This window comes from Monodelphis domestica, chromosome 2 (genome assembly GCF_027887165.1).
Source record: "Monodelphis domestica isolate mMonDom1 chromosome 2, mMonDom1.pri, whole genome shotgun sequence".
In the NCBI taxonomy this organism is placed as follows: Eukaryota; Metazoa; Chordata; class Mammalia; order Didelphimorphia; family Didelphidae; genus Monodelphis; species Monodelphis domestica.
In genome coordinates, this window is record NC_077228.1 from 405,626,682 (window position 1) to 405,651,739 (window position 25,058).

Genomic DNA, 25,058 nt, shown 5'->3' on the forward strand with positions numbered 1-25,058 from the left:
AATGAGTTTCTTGAGTCCAAGTCACAGTCTAGCTGGGAAGTTGCCTTTCAAGGATGATGGAAGGAAAACATAAGAAAGTTTTACCATGGAAGGATTTGAGTTGCCAGGGTCTTTTGCCAGGATTCAATCTATTCAACACAAGTGGGAATATGGTTGTGATGCAACAGAAGAATTAGACAAGGATAATTTTCCAGGTGAAGGTAAAGAAACCAGAGGAGAGAGAACCCAGTGAGAAAGGAGTCTCTGAAGCAGCAATGGTGTTTGTACTGTATGCCCATGGGATCCAGGCAGTTCTATTTCTTTTCTATGCTGCCTCATCCATGCAATTCAATTCAATAAACATTTATTAAGCACCTACTAGATTCCAGGCATTATGTTGTGCTAGGGTTACAAATAATAAGAAAAAAGTTCTGACCTCAAAGAACTTACACTCTAATGACCCTAATTCCAATCATAGACAGTTTTGCTATATGTCCTTCTATAATGTGCTTTATCCATAGCCACAAGGTACTTCTTACAGAGATAAAAGACTTAAAAAAATAATATAATTGGGGACAGTTGGATGGCTCAGTGACTTGAGAGTCAGGCCTCAAGATTAGGAGGTCCTAGTTTGAAATCTGGCCTCAGACTTCCTAACTGTGTGGCCCTGGATAAGTCCCTTAATACCCATTGCCTAGTCCTTAGCATTTTTCTGCCTTGGAACCAATACATGATATTGATTCTAAAATGGAAGGTAAGAGTTTTTACAAAAAGATAATAGAATAGAAATTTGGAGAAAAAGAAAATATTGTAATTGGAGAATTTTATAATTTAAAAACTATTCCAGTGGATTATTATCTCTGGCATGAGAAGATGCTATCAGGTACTCTACAGTCTTTCAGACAGCTGAGTAATAAAAAAGTAGAATATTGGAATCAGGAAGACCTCACTTCAAATCTTACCTCACATACATACTGGCTGTGGAACTTGTTCAAATCACTAGATCTCTTTTAGTTTTAGTTTCTCAATTTTTTTTTAGAATGAAAGGGTTGTATTCCATGACCTTAAACACCTTTTTAGCTCTAAATCTATAAAACCTAGTCTTTTTGGGGGGGGTCGAGTTCATTTATACTTATATTTATCCCTATATTAATAGGAATTCACGAGGCAGAAAAAATCTTTACAAATCTGTCATTTGTGCATCTTTTGCCCCTATCATGACATGAATGAAATTAATTCATACCATCCCAAAGCTGCTTATTCTCATTCTTCTCAGATACAGCAAAGGGTTTGAGATCTTATCAATTTGATTTTTCTCTCCAATGATAAAGATGGCCTGTGTGTGATGTTTATTTTTCAGTTCTTTAGAGATTACTTTATTCCATATTGTGAAGTCATGAAGCAATCTCTCTTTCTCTTCAATAACTGATTTTGCCTTGTAACTATAAAGCAGTCTATTTGCTCAGTCAATCCAAATCAATAAATATTTGTTAAGAGCCTATTACATGCCAGGCACTGTGCAATGTTCCAGGGATAAAATTAATAAAAAACTAAGTCCTTGTCCTCAACGAGTTTACAGACTAAAGGGGGAAAACAAAACATCAAAGGAGGCAGAAAATTAGGAGGCATAGAGGAAACCATGGCGTACCTGATACAAGAACATCTTGTTACATAAAATTGAAACCAGGTAGGACACAAAATGCAGAATAAAGTAAGTTTCTGCCCTATAGAAAGGAAGCCATTGGGAGAAGTTAAGTTCTTCCCTCCAGTCCTCCAGAGGGAAAAGAGGCTGAGGAAGGTGGTCAGTCAAGGCTTGAGTTAGCAACAAGGTGGTGAGTTTGGAAGTGATGAGCTTATTCTAAGAGGGGAGTCTTATCCCAAGTAAGGAAGCAAATGCTGGGTGGAGAGTTTACAGTTTATAAATAATATTGTGAGAATGAGCTCAAAGATGCCATAGGCTTTTCTGGTTCACCTGTATAAAAACCCCAAGATTATGACTAAGCAGATAAAAGAGATATTGCCTCTTGATCTTGGTTTTGCTTTGCCCTAGTGCTGTTCCCTAACTGACTCAAGAACAGGGAAAAATTTAAAAGTAAGAAAAAAGTAATGGAAAATTGAGGAAACCATCAATCCCAAAACTGTTTGGAAGTGATTGGATTAATAATCCCCATATATTTAAGCCAGTTTTTAAGAGATTTAAATACTAATATATACAAAATGCTTATTTTAAGCTAACTTTAGGATGCCCCTAGAGACAAACCAATGACAAGAAGTACATTCTAAAGAAAAAATTAAACATGAGAGTGTTAGCTAGTTAGGAGGACCCTATTGTTTGAACTAATTAGTATGACACTTGGAGAAAGAGTATCCTATTGGGGATAGGAAGACCATATTTGCAAAATTCTTCTGGGAAGTAGCAGACAATAGATTTATTTAATGTGAGAAGGGCTGGCTGAGAAGGGTCACATAGCTAGGAAGTATCTGAGGCCAGATTTAAACCCAGATCCTGCCAACTCCAAGCTCAGTGCTCTATCCATTGTCCTAACTAATGGCCCTACAAAAATAATAGCAAAATTTAGCCTAAGATTAGTCCTAAACTTAGTCCTCAATCTTAACCTAAGTAGCTGAGTGATAACGAAGAAGTCTTTTTTTAATTCAAAGAAATTTTGTTTTCCCAATCACACTTAGGAACAATTTTCAGCAAACATTTTCCAAAATTGTAACATCCAAATTATCTCCCTCCCTCCTCCATTTTGGATATGTATGCAATTTGATCTAGGTTATACAGATATCTGTTATCATGCAAAACATACTTTCAAATTGGTCATTGTAAGAGAATGCTCATATAAAACCAAAACCTCTAAATAAAATCATAAATAAATTAATATGAAAAATCATCTGCTTTGATACGCATTCCAACTTGAACAGTTCCTTCATAGAGGTGGATGCTGTCATAAGTCCTTCAGAATTGTCCTAGATCATTTTATTGCTGGGTATAGCTATTCCAGTTGATCATTATACAGTATTGGTGTTACTGTGTATAATGTTCTTCCAGTTCTGCTTATTTCACTCTGCATCAGTTCATGTAGATATTTCCAGTGTTTTCTGAAATCAAATTGCTCAGTGTTTCTTATAGCACAGTAGTATTCCATCACAAACACATACCACAGTTTGTTCAACCATTCCCTAATTGATGAATATCCCTTCTATTTCTAATTCTTCACACACTCCCAAAGCTGCTATAAATATTTTTGTACAGGTAAGTCCTTTCCCCTTTTTAATGCTCTTTTTGGTATACAGGCTCAGTAGTGGTATTACAGGATCAAAGGGTATGCACAGTTTTATAGCCCTTTGGGCATAGTTCCAAACTACTGCCCTAATGAATGGTTGGATCAATTCACAACTCTACATCAATGCACTAGTGTCTCAATTTTGTCACATTCCCTCCAACATTTATCATTTTTCTTTACTGTCATATTGGCCAATCTGATAGGTGTGAGGTGATACCTCAGAGTTCTTTTGATTTGCATTTCTCTATCAGGAGGGATTCATAAAATTTTTCATATGTTTATAAATAGATCAAATCCAAAGAACTTTTAAGCCTCATTTGTCTCATGTGTAAAATGGGGATAAAAGAACCAATGGTATTTGTAGAGAACTATACTCCCCCCTTAACAGTGCTTTTTGTACTCAGGTAGCTTCACAAGCAGATCAGACAGATCCATTAGTACCTAAAACAACCACAGCATCATGGACAAGGTCATTGTTAATCAGGAAAGGTAACAACCAATAAAACACTAGACCTTAGTGATCTTCTGGTCATACAAGAGAAATGTGGTCAACAATTTCCTCTGAAGGAGCTCATTTCAGACTTAGCATCCAGTACTCTGAGAGCTTTTATTAAATGTATCAATCACCAGACTTGTATTCAGGAGTTTGAATCCTGTTACTAGCTTTGTAATGTTGGATAAATTGCATAACCATTCTCAGCCTGTTTCACCCTCTGTAAAATGGGATAATAATCTACTTCACAAAGTTGTTGTGAATATCAAATGTGAAAAATATTTATTTTCAAATGTTTAAGTGCAACATAAACATGAGTTATTATTAATCCACTTCATGTGGAATATTTGGCCTTCACTTTCCTTCATACCTTGGCAGTCTGCTTAAGCAATAGAAGGCAATGTGTTTTGCAGGGATGGGGCAGGTCTTCAATCAAGCACATGTTGTTAGTTTCTTATCTCTGCTGTCACAGGCTGATCATAGTACAGAGAGCATCCTGAAAAAGAAAGTACAAACATGAACATTTCTGAGAAATGTCAGAGCAGAAGATCTAAGGAACAAAAATAGGGTTTTTAGCATGTAGAGTGAAAGCAGTCTACTTCAAGCAAACCTTATAGATATCAAGGAGGCCCAGAGTCTCCAATTTTTTTGAACTATAGCACAAACTTGTTATAAGGAGCAAATGGAATAATTAATATAAAATAATTTATGAACTTTAACATACTATATAAAAGTTGGCTATACTTGAGAAAATACTTAAGTGCTACTAAGTTCCAAGCATTATGCTAAATGCTTATGAAACAAAGGATAGAAATGTTCCTAGCCCTTAAGGAGTCTATATTTCTAGCAGAGGTGACAATATGCAAACTTTGTACATCCATGATATATACAGGATAAATGTAAGATAATCATTAAGGGAAGGCAAACACCTGTAGAACACAGTCCTTGGATTTTAAAAGAAGCTAGGAATTAAAATATGTGAATAGGTGGATATAAGTGTTCCAAACATAGGTACAATTATTATAAAAGCATAGAGACAAGATATAGAGTTTCTTGTGTGAAGAACAGCAAGTGATTGAATTTTAGAAGGTGAAAAGGGAAGGAAAGTGATAACATCCTTGAAAGGAAGAAAAGGACCATGTTGTGAAGAGTTTTTAATGTCAAAGGAATGTATATTGGATGATAGAGATAATAGGAAACCAGTGGAGTTTCTCAAAGTAAAAGGGTGACATGGTTTATCTCTATACTTTATGGAAATAACTTTGGTACCAGGATAGAAGATAGACTGGAATGGGGAGAGGTGAGTCAGGGAGCCTGAACAGAATGCTACTGTTATAGTCTTGGTGGAAGAGAATTTGAACCTGTACCAGGGAGGTGGTTATGTGAGAAGGAAGAAGATCTATACCAGAGGCATTGTGAAGGTAGGAAGTATAAGATTTAGTCTTTAATTTGATATATGAAGTGAGAAAGAGAAGTCAAGGATGGTTCCAAGGTTAAGAATACTAGTAATGCTGTACATAGATAAAGATATCTACACAGACACTAATTGAGTATTTGAGTGATTAGAAAGGTCAGAATCAAGGTAGCAAAGCTTACTTAAACATGACCCTTCTTTTACATTTGTGTCATTCTGATAGAGATGAATTCTTCCTCTAATTCTAGTATTTCCTTGATATGAACTTTGGGGAACTGATCATGACTTTAAAAAAGAGCCTTTACTTTCTATCTTAGAATCAATACTTTGCATTGATTCCAAGGCAAGCTCAAGAAAAATAATGTTTCTTTTCAAAATTTCACCTGTCCTTCCATTGCTCAAGAATTCTGTACCAATACCTAACTCTTCCTTAATTATTTATTAACTTTCCAGGCTTGATTTATTATAGTGTTCCTTATGTAAGTTGCATTCACCTTGCATAATATTGCTTATGTAGACCTTTATCATGCATGATGGAGTCCAATTTTGAAAATGTGATAAATATACTGTAGGCATCTCTGTAGTTAATATATTCTCTCTGGTACAGTGGTTAGTATATCACGAGCCACTAAATGTTGATTGATGAGTAAGAAGATAAAGGTGAGCATAATTTGATATTCAGCATATTGTAAGATAGTATACGGGTTTCTTGTTGTTACAAAGGAATGGATATCTTAAAGTAAAAATTTGTTTATAAAATTAAATATTTTACTTTAAAATATCCATTTCTATATTACTGTTGAGGATTTTAAATGGGAAATTAATTTTTCAAGGGTCTACACATTGGTAGATAAGTAATATCAAAATCCTTTAGCAATATAGATCATAACCCATACAGGCTTTTTTATTCTGTATTTTTTCATCCACATCTTTGTATAAATCTTCCAGACTATGTACTTAATGCTTTACTAGCATTTTTTACATTCTTTAAGACTTTTAGAATACTCTGCATTTTATGTAACATTCATCATCTTTTGCTTTTACTATGTAATGAGCCCACCACTTTTACTGACAACTCATGTCCTTATTGATACCTTTACTCCACTTCTCACAGGAAATTCACTTGTAGTAATGATCTATAACCTACTTACCTTACCATGTGTTTCTTTCCACCTTGTCCTTTGGATCAGATCCAATTTAATTTCCACAGTGATTGAAATATTTTCATGATTTAGATCCATATGATCATCTACATACCTGTAGAACATGGAGAATTATGATTACTGAAGAATCAAATTTGATTTTGTTTTTGAGAAGAGGGGCTTTTGTGTAATCAAATAGCTTATCATCAGTGAAAATACTGCACAGTATCCCCAATTTAGCCAAACTTCCTCTCTCTTCATTCAACTCTGAGCCCAGTTCATTGTTCAAAATATGTGTCCTGAGGTACTCAATAGGTTGTCCTTCAAAATGACAGTCTTGGTAATATGCATTTTTATTCATTTGTTTTTCCCTCCAGGATAGATTTTTAATGTGATCTGCTTTGAATGGTCAGGGCTTCATTGGGGGAGACTTTTTTAATGTTCTTGATTTCAATTTGATCATCATAGTGTCCTCTATAAGTAGGAGCATCTGGAGGAACTCACCATCTGTGCAGAATTTTCTTTCATTTGGATTCAGTTTAGAATTTGGATTCTGTCCAGAATTTACAAGGAAAGTGGTAAATATCTTTGGCATATTTTTTATGTCCCTTGATGTTTATAATCAAAGAATCATGAAAAACAAGTATTTTCTATTGTTGAAACTCTGAAGGAATAATACAATAGCAGAAGGGGGCAATGATTCACATACTTCTGGAACGTTTTAAGTTTTACCAAGTTCTTTCTTCAACCTAATTCTATGAAACAAATACTGCAAGGATTATATCCATTTTATAGAAGAGGAAAACAAGCCTATACTCTGTACCTATTGACATTTTATTTGAAGGAAATCCTGTAGAGTTCTGCTCTACCGAGTCAACCTGTTTTTATTCAGGAAACACCAAATATAATAGAATCACATTTTCTTTATGCTGTCCATTCAATTGTGTGACTGTGAATGTGACTAGCTGTGAAAAATCACCTATTGGTAATAGGCTTGTTTTGTTGATCTAGATATTCATAGGCATTTTTACTATTCAATGCTTTTTGCAGTTTTGTAAAATTATATTCTTAAAAAAAGCCCTTACCTTCTGTTAGAATAGTTAAGTATCAGTTCCAAGGCAGAAGAGCAGTAAGGGCTAGGCAATTAGGGTTAACTGAATTGGTCAGGGTCACACAGCTAGGAACTATCTGTGGTCACATTTGAACCCAGGTCTTCCTGATTCAAATCATGTTCTATCCATTGAGCCACATAGTTGCTCTTTAAAATTAAATTCTCAGTAATAAAATTATAATAGTTACCACATATATCAATTTAAAGCTTGCAAAACACTTTGCAAATATTATTTTATAATAACCTTGGGAGGTATTATCAACATTTTTTTATATTGTCTATATATTCTTCATAACCTTCTGTAGTCTTCCTATATAACATTTTGCGTATGAACTTCTACTTTAAATTGGTATGATCCTTTGGTTTGTTCTAATTCTTGGCAACAAGATCGAGTATTTGTTTGCTTATATATTTGTATGTTTGTTTTGAGATTCTTCTGTTTTATCATAAATTTTGACTTCTGAGATAACTAATCAACAATGTGATTATATGAAGACAGTTGATTACAAAATGACTCCCATTTCTGCAACTAGCCACTTCCAGGGTTTTAAGATTAGTAAATTAATTTCCCCCCAATCATCAGTGCTTCTCATGTTCAGAGTCTTTCAAGTTCTTTTCTTGAATAAAATACTCATAATATTGTACGTAAATTTCCAAGTAATTCACATGCTTTTGGCCGCTCCCATTTTTTGATCCTGAAGCATATTTTCCATTGTTTGCCAATCTTTGCATTAAAGTCTTTCAATATCAAAATATATATTGATTTACTTTATTTCAGGGGATCTTTTCTTGCAATTATTTTGAGCATTAGTAGGAATTATGTTCATACAGGGTTTTTATTCTTTATTTTTAATATGACCCTGATGACCACTACAGAATGAGATGAATGAAATAGTTATCAAAATACTGCTAGAAAAATTCCCAGACCCTAAGTTAAGAACCACTAAGCTACAACAGTAGGGGAGAAAGTATTGTATAAGAAAGGACACTGGAACAGGGGTCAAAGGGCCTTTGTTTCACTGCATCTTACTAGTGGGGTGATCTTGGGTAAGTCATATTATAGTCCTGTGCCTCAATTTCATTATCTGCAAATTTAGGATGTTGGAATAGATGGTCAGTTTTAGCTATCATGTTCTTTGAGAAAGATCCAATTGTGAGATTGGGATGAATTTGATTCCAAGTGTTATATATTAAGGCTAAATAAATTGGCCTCCTATGCTATGAGCTGTTTCTCATTTCTCCTTCATTCTTTTGTTGTGTTTCCAGGAAAGAAGGAAAGAGGCCTATTGCATTTTTAAATTGTTTATATCAAAATATAATACTTCTTTTGAAATATTATTTGCCAGAGGAATCAAGAATTTACTTTTATTGTAGAGATAAGAATCCAGACCTTTTTGCTTATTAAGTAATAATAAAAACATTCCACAGTGGTTTTAAGTATGCACTATATTTGAAAGTGCTGTGATTCAGCAATAGTAGTGTAGTCTGTAGGTCTCTTGGATTTTCTATGCCTTCTATCTTTGTTAAATGTGTCAGGACATTAGACTTACACTCAGTCAGGGGCAACTGCATACTCCACATCCCCTCATTCTAGACTCTATGCTTCTCTTAATTAAGTCTAAGATCACAATGACTCTTTTGGTTGACATGTTATATTTTTAGCCCAGTATTGAAATATTACTTGCTAGAAGAACAGAGGGTTTGGAGTTAGTTTTGATTTCTGCTAATTAGCCAAATTAACTTGGCCAAATCACTTTCTATTTTTTGAGTCCGAATTTTCTCATTTGCAACATAATAGTATTGCACTAGAATATTTTGACAACAATATTTCCATATAATTGGTTTTCTTAGTAATCTTATTTATTTCATGCATTTAAAATATTCTTCTTGATAGGAAGAATGGAAATCTGAGTAACAGTCTGGAATTAGAAATGAAAATGGTATACTCATAATCAAGTGTCATGAAGGGTCATAGATGGAGTAGAAATTGGGGAAACAAATCAGCCTGGGGCCAGGTGACATAGGAACTTAAATGTTAAGCTAATTAATTTGAATTTTCTTCTCTAAGCCTGTCAAGTTTAAGAAGGTATTAAACTTTTTTGATGAGACCATAGGATCATAGAGGTAGACCTGGAAGGAATTTCAGAGGTCTTCTCCCTTCATTTTACAGATGAAAATGAGGCCCAGAGAGGTCGAGTAACTTTCCTAAGTTTATATAAGTATTAGTATCAGAATCTGGATTTTAACCTAGGATATCTGACTCTAGAATCAGTTAATATTCTTTCCATTGTACAGGTCAATATTATGAAAATGACAATCTGCAAGGAGATCAGTAAGTAAGTGATAGAAAAATGGAATGACTGAATAAAAAGACATTTTGAAGAAAGAACTGACAAGTTAGGTAATTAGATTTGGAAACAAAAGAGAAAGAAGGATGAAAGATGATTCCAAAATTTATAATATGTGTGACTTGGAGAATCATGATAAAATTTATTGAAATTTGGAAATTAGGAAGAAAGACTGATTTGAGAAGTTAGATGAAGAATAAAGTTCTTGAAAACTATGAATTTTTCTCACACACAGGCTCAGAGTTACCAAGATTGGAAACCATGATATTCCCGCTGTTACAAGAATGAGTACATGGAATAATAATTAGGATAATTCACATTTATATAGCATTTTAAATCATTTTCCTCAAAATAATCTGTGAGGTAGGTAGTATGAGCACATTATCATTTTATAGAAAAGAAGACTGTCTATAACTGATGTGTTCATTTCCTTTCTTCTTGTTCTCTTTTTAGGTCTCTCCAGTCTGGCTTCTGATTTCATTATTCAGCCAAAACAGATATCTCCAAAGTTATTAAAGGTCTTTTAATTGTTAAATCAAATAGCCTTTCCTCATCTTCATTGATGACCTCTCTAATCCTTTGATGCTTTGGTCTTTCTCTTCCTTATGCCACCTTTTCTCTAAATTTTCAGGACACCACTTTCTCCTGGTTCTCTTCCTACCCATCTCACTACTCCTCAGTCCTCTTTGCTGGATCTTCATATAGGTTCTATCTTCTAAAGGTGGGTATTATCCCCATGCATTGTTCTGAGCACTAAGCAAAACAAGAAAGGCACCTAACCAGTTTGCCCATGACAAAATTAGAGGAAGTAGGATATGTTAAAAGTATGATAATAGCTCATTTATAAGTCACTTCAAGTGAAAAATGTTTTACATAGGTTTTCTCATTTCAAATAAAATAAATAGGGTCATTGCTTCCAAAAAGAATGTGTCAATTAACATATCATATATGTTGCATCAATATCATAAATATATCTTTCCAGAACAAATTCCCTTTCCTTGTCACCTCTTTCCAGTGTGCATTGTTTAACCCTACTAGAATATAATCTTGAGAGCAGGGATTATTTCTTTTTGTATTTGTATCTCCAGCACTTAGAACAACATATACTACATATAAAATACCTAATATATGCAAATTTATTCATTCATTAAATCAATCTTCACAACAACTTTTAGAAATAGGTACTGTATTTGTCCTCATTTGACAGAGGAGGAAAATGAAGTTTATAGAAGTTGTAACTTGCCCAGGCTCATGTAATAAGTATATGAGATTGTGACAAGTTTAGGATATGAGATGAAATCCAGGGTAATGATTTCCTTCCAGTAAGTTAGCATATGGTCAGGTATTGATTCTTGGGCTGATATTTTAAGGCTTTCTGCCTTCCATACTTTGAATTACAAAGATGGACTTTTCAAGGTAAGAACCAAGTAGAAGTAGCCTTTAAAGTTATTTATCTATCTACTTACCTACCTATTTCTCAATCATTCATTCATTCATTCATTCATTTATTATCTTCTTCCTTTGCAGGCTTGATCTCCTTATCTCACCTATACTGCAAGTGCAAGAGCTATTAATTGGCCCAATCCCATTATTTACCTCCTCCATTTCTTATCTGTGCTGGTTTGCCCTTCCTTAAACAAGCTAATCACTTCCTGTTCCTAAGGGATCCACACCACCACATAATGGTTGAACTTAATAAAGATACTTTCATTGGCCACACTGCAGCTCAAAGCACAAGAGATCCACCAGCCTCTGCCTCCTCGGCAGAAATTACTGTTTTAAAAAGAGTATAAATATATTTTTTTTCTTGTACCTACACAGCTTGACCATGACTTCATTTGTAGCCATGACTACTTCAGTTGTGTCTGACATGAAAAGTTTAAGGAATGAAAGAATGTAAGTTTACACTTTGGAAATTTATAGATCCTTAAAAATGAAGAAATCAGCCTTATAATTTCATAAATATGGCCCAGAGAATGAAATTAGTTTGCCCAAGAGCACACAGATAGTTAATGGTAAATCTGGGATAAAGTCATGGCATACCTGACTCCTAGTCGTGTGTGTGTGTGTGTGTGTGTGTGTGTGTGTGTGTGTGTGTGTGTGTTTCATTATGTCATAGTTTTGGCAGGTAGTATGGTTTCAATGAGTAAATATAATACAGTAACACACACATAGTAAGCATTTAATGCATATTTTGTAGAATGAAAAAATAAACAAGTGACTTTGTAAAATCCACTTATTTGGCTAGGATCATTCTGCATGAATGTTCTATGAAATCACATTCAGAAGAAGCAGCATTATGGGCAACTGGCATCTTGGGAATAATTAAAATTCATGTTCAGTCCTCTTCAGTCAAGTTTTAGCCATGGAATATCCCATAGTAGGAATCCTGTGGAAAGAAAAATAAGTTGGTAACAATCAGAAGGCAAAGGAAATGTCCTATGAATGATCACTATAATATTCAAAGCATTAACATGTTTCCTGAATAAACAGGCAAATGTCAAAGTAATTGTATTTTCTTAATCTAAAATTTGAAAATAATAACAAAGTCCTTGCTGGGCTTCCCACCACCCATTTCCTAAATACTAAAATTAGATTTGTGATCTCATTGATATGTATATACTTTCAATGATGCAGATTACAGTTCATCTATGCCTGCTCATCCTGTGACCTTTACTTATATTTTCCTGTCTTTGTCACAGGGGATTTTTCCTAAAGAATTGGGGATCATAGGACTTTTAAAAAAAAGTTAACCTTTAATTTTGATTATTGCTTTCAGAACAGGCATCTCAAAATCAGTTCATACAGAGAATGAAATAGATGAGACCAACATTTTTGGTATCTTGCATTGAGTTGACATTCCAATGTTTGTTGGATTCCTTGATAGATAAGATGACATTATAAGGAAAGAGCTGAACTTTGGTTCATTGGGCTTGATAATTGCACATGTTATATAACAGAAGCACCTTTACACTGGTCTACTTTTTTGTACATAAGAAGATGAAAAAGAATTTGATCCTGTTAAGTAGATTAACTGACATCCCCAAGGAAATCAGTCAGAAACTCTTGCCAAGCTTAAAGAATAACCACAATGGGTTAATATTCCTTAATGGAAAGGAAATTCTAGTGAGTGGCTGAAGCTGTGGACCTTGTCACTTAATGAATGAGTCACAATCAGCTCTAGATTCTTGTACTCAGGAATTATCTGTTGCCTCAATAGCGTTTTAGACTCAGGCTTGACTTTTTTATGCATCCTACCTGGCTTCAGCAACTACTAACATAGAATATAATTGTTTAACAATTTCCCACATACTCCTTATATTCAAGATCTTTTATAGACTTTTATAAAAGAAAGGTGTGAAATCTGCAAAAGCTTGAGCCTATGGGAAGGTGCTCAAGCTGTTCATTGATAATTAATGGTAAGCAGCTATGTGTCACAGTGGATATAGTGATGGGCCTGGAGTCAGGAAGACTTGAATTCAAATCTGGCCATCAACACTTAATAGCTATGTGACCCTGGACTTGTTACTTAACTTTTGTCTGCCCCTGTTTCTTCAACTGTAAAACTGAGATAAAAATTTCTGTCTGTTTCTGTTTTCTCAACTATAAAATGGAGATAATATCAAATAGCACCTATCTCCCAGGGATGTTTGTGAGGATCAGATGAGATATATGTAAAGCACTTTGAACAATGCTTGGCATGTTATAGGTATTTAATAAATGTGTATTAAAATAAAATTTATGTAAACTGAGGTTTGAAACTGATGCTTGACTAGATTTGCAAAGATGGTAATCATCCTTGGGAGCATCTCACAAATTCTCTCTTTGGTGTTGACTACATCTAGGCTTTCTCCTGGCAATGTTAAATATTAAATTTTGATTTGCTACCTAGGTTCTCCCTGTCCTCCAACCCCTTCTGCAAGAAAGATAGAGTTCTTGGCGCCCATTCAGGCTAATAATACATTGAGTAGGAGAAAAAAGATCACAGGTTTAGAATTGAAAGGGACTCCTGAGGCTATCTAATACAATTCTTTCATTTTACAGACAAGAAAATTGAAGCCAAAGAGATGAAGTGAAGCCTCAGGTCACAAAGGAAGTATATGACAGAACTGATATTGGAATCTGGGTCCTCTGATTTCAAATAATGGCTCAATGTGATGTATTACAAAGGGGTAGTAAAGGGCAGTCACTGGCTCTCATTTCTAGGAATCCAGAACAGATACTTCTAATATTTTGATGGAGCTACAATGTCATCAGTTTGGGTACTCTTTTCTTGGAAATCAGGATAATGACTAGGGAAATTAACACTCAGCAAAATAAGTCAGTAGTGCCATAGCCCTTTGATAAGTAGATAAATTACTGTATCTCACAACCAGGAAAATCTTGGCTCTAGAACCACCTCTGATACATACTAGCTATGTGACTTTGGGAAAGTAATCTCTGTGCCACAAGCAGCGATCTGAGACTAAGTTACAGAGCATGTCTGCTTGTGTCATTAGAAGGAGTTTTCTCAAGGGCAAAAAGTTATACCAATGGAAGACTATATCTGATGTAAAAGTGAGGTCAACCAGGAGGCCAAGCATTTATTAAGCACCTATTATTTGCTAGGCACTTTACAAATATTATCTCATTTGATCCTGACAGTGACCCTGGGAGATAATAGTAATTATTATTCTTCCCATTTTACATTTGAGGAAACTGAGGAAGACAGGGATTAAGTGATTTACCCAGAGTTACAAAGCTAGTATTTGAGTCTAGATTTGAACTCAGGGCTTCCTGAATTAAGACCCAGGTCTCTATCTACTGTGACACCTTAGTTACCATGTCTTTAGATTAGCAGAGGGATTAATTCATTCTCTAGAAAAGTAATAGGGGTTCTTAAATAATTTACTGAACTTTTCATAATTGAAAAAAATTAAAGTCAGAACTGTATCATTAAGACTTTCCATGTTCAGGTAAAGCCATGATTTTTAAACCAGATGCTGGTACCAGGTAATCAAAATTATCCTTCCTCTACTGTTTTGATTTCAAACACAGAAGTGATAAGATTCATGAAACTTTGACTGTAATATCTCCTTCCTGATATATTTGAAATCTTTTCTTTTTAATTGTGACCCAAATAGACATTAACCAATATAAACATTTCAACAGACAAAACAAGGAAAATTGTAAAAGAACCATATACCTGTTACACACAGTTAAGACATATGTACATATAATACAAATATAATTAATAAAATAGCAACACAATTACAGTTTGAGTCTGCCTTTTTCAGAACTGAGCTTTTGAGTTAATTGATCAACTGCTATGTTATTTAAACTAATATCTGTTTTATAGTATTTTTCATAACTGATGCTCTTGGGGACAGCTGGGTGGCTCAATGGATTGAAAGTCAGGCCTAAAGATGGGAGGTCCTAGATTCAAATTTGACCTCAGACAATTCCTGGCTGTGTGACCCTGGGCAAGTCAATTCCCCATTGCCTAGTCCTTACCACTCTTCTGCCTTGGAATCTATATACTTTATGGATTCTATGATGGAAGGTAAGGGTTTAAAAAAATGATGCTTTTACTATGAAAGCAAACACTGCAAGAAGAAGAAAATTTTTAATTAAAGCAGACTAAGGTATTTTAAATTTGATTTAATAAATACTTACTATATACTATATAAGCTAACATTTGTATACTGAAATTCTTAATTCATACTCCGTATACCAACAATAAGAAAATGAGAAGCACAGACACAAACTTGGAGAAAACTAGAATACAACTACCCATTCCCCCCCCCCCCCTGTATTTTTTTTTTGTCTGTGCTGTTGCTGCTGTTTTAAAAGATATTTCCATTGTGATAGCTTCCACTTTCCTGTATGATTTATAAGTAATTTTTTCATGGGAAAACTCAGAGAACAGGTGTTTCCTTTAGGTCAAGGGAAGTGCATGGTATTCCCAAGGGTTAGTCCCAAGATGGAATTCTATAGATGAGAACAAACTCTTTCTATTACTAGAAACACAGGTTTTTAGCACCTGTTGGCTTTTTGATTTGCAGATTTTATAGATTAGGGATGAAGGGTTGCACAAAGAACTCACATATAATAATAAAATCATGGAAATGACATGAAATAGAAAAATTAAAGGAACTGAATCATTTTGCATGGAATCACATAAGATATGAAAAAGGAGACACATTACAATACTGATAAATGAAAGTTAGCAATTCAAAAAAATACATCACTCTTACAGTTATCCTACTTGGGTTCTGATTCATAGAACCCTTGAATTAGAGAGCACTTTATGGATCACTCAGCCTCATCCTCTCACTTTAAAGGTGAGAAAACTGGCTCAGAGTGATAAAGCAACTTACTGAAGCTATGACTATATTTCTCTTGTGGTAGACTATGTCTAAGCAGGACCCCATAGTATTGTTATTGCCTTTATGCAAGAGAATATTTTGCAAATGTCATGGGAGAAGACGAACACTTAGATGAATATTGTAGAGTATTTCCTGTTTTCAGGAATAATTTAATTTGGCTACTGTTGTCTACAAATCAATCTCTGGAGCATCACATAAAATGAAAAGATTTAAATATTTTATTTCAGGGGAGATTATGTATAATGTAGGACGATTTAAACACATTTTTTCAAAGACATTTTAACTGTAGCTCTTAATCATATACAAAAGACTCACATTCCATCATGGCCTAGATTAATCTTTGATTTCAAAGGCTATTTGGGGGAGAGGGGAATTATTTGAAGATGAGCATCTGTATTAGAATGGGAGACATAGACAAGACAAGGAAGTAAAGGAAATCTTGGTAGGAAGCCTAGGAGACTGTGTAGAAAACATGAGGATGAATTAATCACTGGTAGTAGTAGTGATAGTTAAAAATGTCTTTGTTTCTTCTTCCTTCCTTCCTTCCTTCCTTCCTTCCTTCCCTTCCTTCCTTCCTTCCTTCCTTCCTTCCTTCCTTCCTTCCTTCCTTCCTTCCTTCTTCCTTCCTTCCTTCCTTCCTTCCTTCCTTCCTTCCTTCTTCTTTCCTTCTTCTTTCTTTCTTTCTTTCTTTCTTTTCTTCTTTCTTTCTTTCTTTCTTTCTTTCTTTCTTTCTTTCTTTCTTTCTTTCTTTCTTTCTTTCTTTCTTTCTTCTTTCTTTCTTCTTTCTTTCTTTCTTTCCTTTCTTTCTTCCTTCCTTCCTTCCTTCTTCCTTTCCTTTCCTTCTTTCCTTTCTTTCTTTCTTTCTTTCTTTCTTGTCTTTCTTTCTTTCTTCTTTTCTTCTTTCTTTCTTTCTTTCTTTCTTTCTTTCTTTCTTTCTTTCTTTCTTTCTTTCTTTCTTTCTTTCTTTCATTCTTTCATTCTTTCTTTCTTTTCTTTCTTTCTTTCTTTCTTTCTTTCTTTCTTTCTTTCTTTCTTTCCTTTCTTTCTTTCTTTCTTTCTTTCTTTCTTTCTTTCTTTCTTTCTTTCTTTCTTTCTTTCTTTCTTTCTTTCTTTCTTTCTTTCTTTCTTTCTTATCTTTCTTTCTTTCTTTCTTCTTCTTTCTTCCTTTCTTCTTTCTTCTTTTCCTTCTTCTTCCTTCCTTCCTTCCTTTCCTTTTCTTCTTTCTTTCTTCTTTCTTTCTTTCTTTCTTTCTTTCTTTCTTTCTTTCTTTCTTCTCTTTCTTTCTTTCTTTCTTTCTTTCTTTCTTTCTTTCTTTCTTTCTTCCTTCCTTCCTTCCTTCCTTCCTTCCTTCTTCCTTCCTTCCTTCTTCCTTCTTCCTTCCTTCCTTTCTTTCTTTCTTTCTTTCTTTCTTTCTTTCTTTCTTTCTTTCTTTCTTTCTTTCTTTCTTTCTTTCTTTCTTTCTTTCTTTCTTTCTTTCTTTCTTCTTTCTTTCTTCTTTCTTTCTTTCTTTCTTTCTTTTCTTTCTTCCTTTCTTTCTTTCTTTCTTTCTTCCTTTCTTCTTTCTTCCTTTCTTTCTTTCCTGAAAATATTTTAATAACTACATTGCTTTCTTTTTTAAACTCTTAGCTTCCATCTTAGAATCAATATTGTGTATTGGTTCCAAGGCAAAAATGATGATAAGGTCCAGGTAATAGGGATTAAGTGACTTCCTCAGGGTCACAGAACTAGAAAAGGACAGAACAAATTTGAACCCAGGGTCTCCCCTCTCTAAGCCTAGCTCTCAATCCACTGAACCACCTAGCTGCTCTCAATAATTACTTTTTCAGCATAATTGATTTTCTTTGTAATTCTGTGTATCTTGTTTTATACTCTTATTTACATTCATTTAAATTTATTCATTTATTTTGAGAAGAGACAATTACTCAACTATCAAAGAGGTCCACAACTGAAAAAAGATCAGGAACTCCTCTTTAAGGATCTCTTGTCCATAGTAATCTCTTTGTGTGGCTTCCCCCCTATTCCCTCCCCCCCCACCCTCATTCCTTCTCTGGGATAGTGTGAATATACTGGAAGTCATTTTTTTCTCCTTCCTCTGACTTTCCATTTCCTATGAAGCTTATCTTTCTTTTTATTGCAATTATTTTTGGGTATGCTATCCTCCATACTATATAATGCTGTGGGCAAGGTCCATGTCATATTCATATTTATGTTCATATCCCTGCCAATGTCCAACTGGCTAGCACAGTAATAAGTGCTCAATAACTATTAAATACTGAATGAGTAAGCGAATGCTTGAAGGATATTATAATCTGACTCACGATGTTTTTGACTCTCATTTCTAGTTCTAATGATCACATCATGTTCTCTAAGGCAGTGTTTAACATCAGATGTAGAGATCATCAAGAGAGAGGCTAATCCATCTGGGAAATCAATCAAGCATAAAGTCAGAGGTTTTTGAGTTTGACCTCAATGAAGAAGCATTTCTATGAATGACAAAATGATAAATCTAAAAGAAAGCCTCCAAATCCCAACTCACACACTGTTGCCTACATGTCACATTGAAAGAAAATAACAAAAACAAAAATAGGTATTGTGCTTTGATTCTTAAAACATAGTCCTTATACACACACACACAAATATGAGTATACCCGTATGACTATATATATATCTTCCTTGCTTCCTTCCTTTTTTCCTTCCTTGCTTCCTTGCTTCCTTGCTTCCTTGCTTCCTTGCTTCCTTCCTTCTTCCTTCCTTCCTTCTTCCTTGCTTCCTTGCTTCCTTCCTTCTTCCTTCCTTCCTTCCTTCTTCCTTCCTTCCTTCCTTCCTTCCTTCCTTCCTTCCTTCCTTCCTTCCTTCCTTCCTTCCTTCCTTCCTTCCTTCCTTCCTTCCTTCCTTCCTTCCTTCCTTCCTTCCTTCCTTCCTTCCTTCCTTCCCATCTATCATCAATCTACACTCAGAGTCAAGAGATGGAACATCTTATCCAAAGAACAGCAAGGAAGCCAATATCACTGGATCACAGAATACATGAGGTGAGTAGAGTGTAAGATGACTGGAAAGAAACAAAGGGTAAGATTATGAAGGACTTTTTAAGGCAAACTGAAGATTTTATATTTGATCCTGTATGTTAGGGAGTCTTTAGAGTTTATTGTTTAGAGGGTTGATAGTGTGAGATCTGCATTTTAGAAGATAAATTTGACAGCTGTGTGGAGGATGGGCTGGAAAAGGAGAAGATTTGTGGCAGAGATATAGATAGATATAGATATACCCATATATGTATATATACATGTTCACACAGATGTATGTATGTAAACATATTTATATGCCTGTGCAATATTCTTGGGTAGTTCTGTTTAAATAAATTCTCCATCACTAACAGTGGACATTTGTAAAGGCTTCATTAGCTAAAAAGACACTTTAAAGCAATTGTAAAAAGGTGTATGTTTAAATAATGGTTAAACCAACTAAATGCCTATGATGTTAAATGATTAAAAAAATATTACTTCCCAGCATGGCATGCTCAGTCACTAGTGACTGTAAGGAGCCAGAAATGGTTCACAAGAGGCCTCTAAATACTAGGCTGCCTTGGGTTCTTGGCACTAAATTGAGACAACTTTGAAAAGCAGTTCAGATCTTCTGTTTTTTTCTTTCTTACTTTATATTTCTTTCCGTAAGAAAGCAGAGTCTGACCTATTTTTAGGCATTGGCCTGTGGAGTTGAACTTGGTGGTTTTAGGTTCCCTGTTGTTGTTTTTCCTCCCTTAAGTTAAAAAAAAAAAGACACAGGAGTTCTGGCTGTCAGGATCAGAGAGGCATAAAGACTTTCTTCCTTTTAATTACATACTCAAAGGTGTTCTAGGGCGGAAAAGTTCTTTATATTTCCTGTAAAAAAGAGGGTCCTTGATTCCCTTAACTCCTTATAACCTTTTCCTGTAAATAACTCACTGATTTCAAATGGCCCTTAAAAGTCTGAAGGCATCAGCAAAACACCTTAAAGTTAATCTACCTTAACATTGACATTAATTTTATTTGAAGGAGTATCTTCTCCAAGGTACCTTTTCCCCCCTATTCCTATCCATTTGCCATGTTTTGTCATTTTTGCTAACCTATTGCTAACTAAAGAGAGCTGATCCCAGACTACCAGTTAGTCAGCCAGTCCACTAGCATTTATTAAGCACCGCATACATGCCAGGCATTGTTCTAAGTGCTGGGAATACAAAGAATAGAAAACAAAACAGAATCCCTGTTCCTCAGGAACTCAGAATCTAAAGGGGGTGACATCATGCAAAAAACTATGTACAAACAGGCTATATACAGAATACAAGAGAGGTAGGTCATTTCAGAGGGAAGGTGCTAAGATTAAGGAGGATCAAGAAAGGCTTCCTAAAGAAGTTGGAATTTTAGGTAAAACTTAAAGGAAGCTGGTAAGTTAGGATATGAAGATAAGTGATAAAAGCATTCTAGGGAGGGAAGGCAATAGCTGAAAACTCTCTGAGATCAGAATATAGAGTATCTTGTTCAAAGAACAGAAATAACACCAATGTCACTAGATTGGATTACATGGAGTGAGTGAGGTGTAAGAACTAGAAAGGAAGGAAAGGATACATTTCTGAAAGATTTTGAAAGCCAATCTGAAGCTTTTGTATTTGATCCCAGATGTGGTTGAGGGTCCCTAAAGTTTATTAATAGAGGGATGATTTGGTCAGATTTGCATTTTGGAAGGGCATTTTAATAGCTGAGTGGAGGACTGACTGAAGTAGGATGAGATTTGTGGCAAGGAGACCAAAGCATCAGACTATTGTAATAATATAAATATGAGATAGCAAGGACCTACAGCATGGTAGTGGCACTATTGGGAGGGAAAGGGGCATGTGCAAAAGATATTGCTATCAACAAATGATAGGACTAGTTTGGAGGTGATGGTAAGGAGCTGAGTAGTTTCAACTAAATTGCAAGACTGTGTGAATAGGAGGATATTTTAGTTGTAATAAAGTTAGGAGGAGGAAAGGATTTGAGGGGAAAATTAGTTTTAACATTTATTTAGTTTAAACATTTATTTCATTTAATGTTATTGAAACACTTTGAACTTAAGATATCTATGAAATATTTAGTCTAAAGTTCAATAGGCATCCAGACATGAAAGACTGGAAGCTACAAGAGAGATTATTATTGGACAAATAAACCTGAGAACCATCTTCATCAAAATGAGAGTTTAATCTAAAGGAGTTGATGGAGACACCAGAGAACATAGTATAGATGATGACAAGAGCCCTGGCCAGAGTCTTTGGGGAAAAGCAAAATTAATAATGTCTTGGATGAAGGTCCAGCAAAGACAATTGAGAAATAGCTTTCAGACAAGGAAGAGAACAAAGAGGGAATAACATTGTAAAAACCTAGAAAGAAGAGAGTATCAAGGATATGGTTATTAGCATAGGCTAGAGGGAGATGCTAATATAGTTTATCAGAATTTAGCCATGTAATCTTTTTTTCTTTCTTTCTATCCAGGAGCTGCCTCTCTTTCTAGTTAAATCATGTTTTCTACTTAAATTGTATTCTTCTTTTTATGATAATCATGTGAGTTTGCCATAATTAATCTGGAAATGTATTGGTCATGGTCCCAAAGCTAATGAATGAATGAAGCAAGACTGGACCTTAAGTTTTCCAAATTTAAATGTAGGTCATTGGAATATGATTCCAGGTCATCTAATTGCAATTCTAGGGATGAATTGCAATTCTAGGGATGTTCCCTCTTCACCACATCATCTTTATTCAGTCTGATTTGAGTTCTTATTAGAATATATGCTTAGTAGATTTGCATAAAATTTGCTGTTGAAACATTTTAATGAATATATCCTTGACCCGTGATTTCATTGGCATGGTGAGAAACACTCAGGTGCGGAAACTTTCTCTACCATGAAGGTTGACACCCTTTCTGGAATTCATATACTTCAATAATTGTTTAGAGAAATGATAAATTAAGTGACTTGTCCAGGGCAATAATATGTAATAAGAGATATTATTTAAATGCAAACCTTCCTGGCTTATGATTCCAGTTATCTTTATTATACTGCATTGCTCCTTGTCATTTGTGTAACCCTTTTCAGTAATATCCTTGTATTTTTAAGGTAATTAACAATCTGATAATAAAATAACAATCTGGTTTGTCTGGTGAGATTAAGCTGTATCTCTCTGTTTTCACATTAAATTTTCTTCCCTTCTGACAGCTGTAGAATATTTATTGCAAGGCATAGGAAGCAGGATTACAGATATGAATGAAGCCCAGATTTACTGCAAATAATGGTTGTAACAGTTATCAGGAGTAATTGATTCAATTCAAATTGACTTGGAAGAGACACTGTCTGATTTACCTCAGCTCTGCAAGGAGTATCCATCATCTCACTGCCAAGAAATTACCACCATGTGACTCTTAGTCCATTTTTTAATTCCAAAACTCAAACTTCAGTAGCATCTAATGAACGTTTCTCCTGACTATCTTAACACACCTCTCTGACTTTGCAGAGTCTGGCCAAGATTGGAAGCAGAGGTGTGAAAGAATTATGAGAGTGGCTGTTTTTTTTGCAGTATTTTTTGGCCACAATGGAAATAATCAGGAAATATAAGGCCATGAGAAAAAAAAGCTTGTCTTCAAAAGAATTCTTGCTTGATTTTCCAGGCCATGATTCAGACATTTGGAATAATACTCATAAAAACACTGGAAATTATATTTAAGAAAAATAACAATACTGTACTTTGGTATAATTATTATTTTTCAATGTATTCCCATATGAGAGGCTGCTTGTTATAGTGATACAGGACTAGTGTTGGAACCATGAAGACCTGTGTTCAAGACCCAGCTCAGATACATTCTTTCTATGAGACTGGATATATCACTTAATGTCTTGGTGTACATAAAAACTACTTAAAATGGTATTGACCTGTATTGGTAACCAAATTTCCAACCTGGAACCTGGATCCAGATCCAACCTGGATCTCCCAAATTAATTAAATTATGATTTTCATATATTATAATATCTGATCTCTTCTACTGTGCTGTCACATAGATAGGGGATGTGTTTTTAATTACCATTTTTTCAGATGAAAAAGTTGAGTTTTAAGGTTACATAGCATTTCAGTATAAAGAATCAATATCTCAACCTAATATTCCAAAGGCCATTCTCATCTTGGATCAAAATTTTACTAGAATTCAGGAATACTGAACTCTTTTCCAATTATGATGACAAGCTCCTTATTTGGGGAATGTGCTGAGACTCCATTCATACACTGGGAATGGCAGTTAGGTGTTTGGACAGCTGGGGAGCCCAGTGGATAGAGCACCAGACCCAGAGCAAGGAAGACCCAAGTTCAAATTTAGCCTCAGATACTTAATAACACTATTGGCCTCAGCTTCTTCATCTGTAAAATGAACTAGAGAAGGAAATGGTAAATTGCTCTGGTATCTTTGCCAGAAAAACCCCAAATGGGGTCAAGAAGAGTTGGACATGATTGAAATGACTGAACAATAAAAGCAAAAGTTGAGTGATTCAATGGTTGGTGCACTTCCTGCAATCAGAAAGATATAGGTTCAAATCTTGCCTCCAATACCTACTAGTTGTTTACTTTTAGACAAATCATTTAGTCCTTCAGACTCAGTTTCCTCATCTGTAGAATGGTGATGATAAGATCAGCACAATTATCACAGAATTGTGTGATGACCAAATGGTATAATATGTGTAGGGAGTATCCTCTGGCCTGACACTCTAAGATCTCCATAGGGGGAAGTTGCATTAGCAAATCAAGCTGATTGGAGTTTGTTTATACATCAATTATGTATGGAAAGTGCTTTGGAAACCTTAAAGCACTGTATAAGCAGAGTGTGGCAGCACAGGTTTATTTATCTCTGAAAATGGAAAGACTAAACCTAGTGGATAGCTTGAGTACAGTAGCAGAGCTGTAATCAAGTGAAAGCTGATGGGGCATTGATAATGTTGGACAACAATATGGTAACCAAACTGACCAAGATAAGAAACAGAGCAGATCAAACTTTCTGTGTTGATGGGCAATGGGGTCAGGTCATGAATGACCCCTACACCTATAACTTAAAATTTATATGAAGAGGCAAAAAATCCCCTTGATAACAAAAATAAAAAGAAACCCCACTATATAAAAGTTATCTATCTATCTATCTATCTATCTATCTATCTATCTATCTATCTACCTATCTATCTATCTATCTATCTATCTATCCATCCATTTAATTTATCTATCATATCTACATATATTTATTATCATTATTTTTAGATTTATACAGGGTCAATATTACCAAATTAATAATTGTTATTAATATTTATTAATACAAACATCAGCCTTTTATCATTTACAGAGTACTTTCCCCCCAAATCCTTGTGAAAAAGGCAGTATAAATGTCATTCCCATTTACAGATAAGGAAAGTGAGGCACAGGTAGATAATTGCATTTATTGTGGTAATATCATTTGAGCTCAAGCCTCTTTTCCTCAACTCCAATGCTCCTTCTGCACTATGGCACACTGCCCACCATTAAATGCCTAATGGTGCATGATATTATGTTAAGCATTATATAACCTCACTGATCCACATCATCAGGGTGTTCAAAAGGATGGAATAGTGAAAACAAGTTTAAAGTTAGTTCATTGTTTCCAAACATCATAGAATATTCCAGGATTATTTGAAAGCTGACAAAAAGATTTGTTGAGCTTGATAGAATAGCTGATAGTTAATTTCCAGCTGGAAGAGACCACAGAGGCTGTCTAGTTTAACCCTCCTATTGTACAGATTTGGAGGATGAGTTCAAGGGAGCTTAAGTGATTTGTCCACAATCCCTCAGGCAAAGACTCCAGTCTCCAGAGTCAATATTCTTTCTATTTATTGTGCTCTGATGG

At 34.8% G+C, this 25,058-nt stretch overlaps 1 long non-coding RNA gene across 1 annotated transcript in view; it reads left to right on the plus strand.

The window, feature by feature from the left end:
• LOC103094965 (uncharacterized) overlaps positions 1-25,058 on the plus strand; it is a 52,535-nt gene that overhangs the window by 15,046 nt on the left and 12,431 nt on the right. The window contains exons 2-6 of the long non-coding RNA XR_001627155.2: positions 10,013-10,140; positions 10,231-10,295; positions 10,409-10,498; positions 18,488-18,732; positions 19,103-19,174. This is a non-coding gene — a long non-coding RNA (uncharacterized LOC103094965). The remainder of the gene's footprint in view (positions 1-10,012; positions 10,141-10,230; positions 10,296-10,408; positions 10,499-18,487; positions 18,733-19,102; positions 19,175-25,058) is intronic.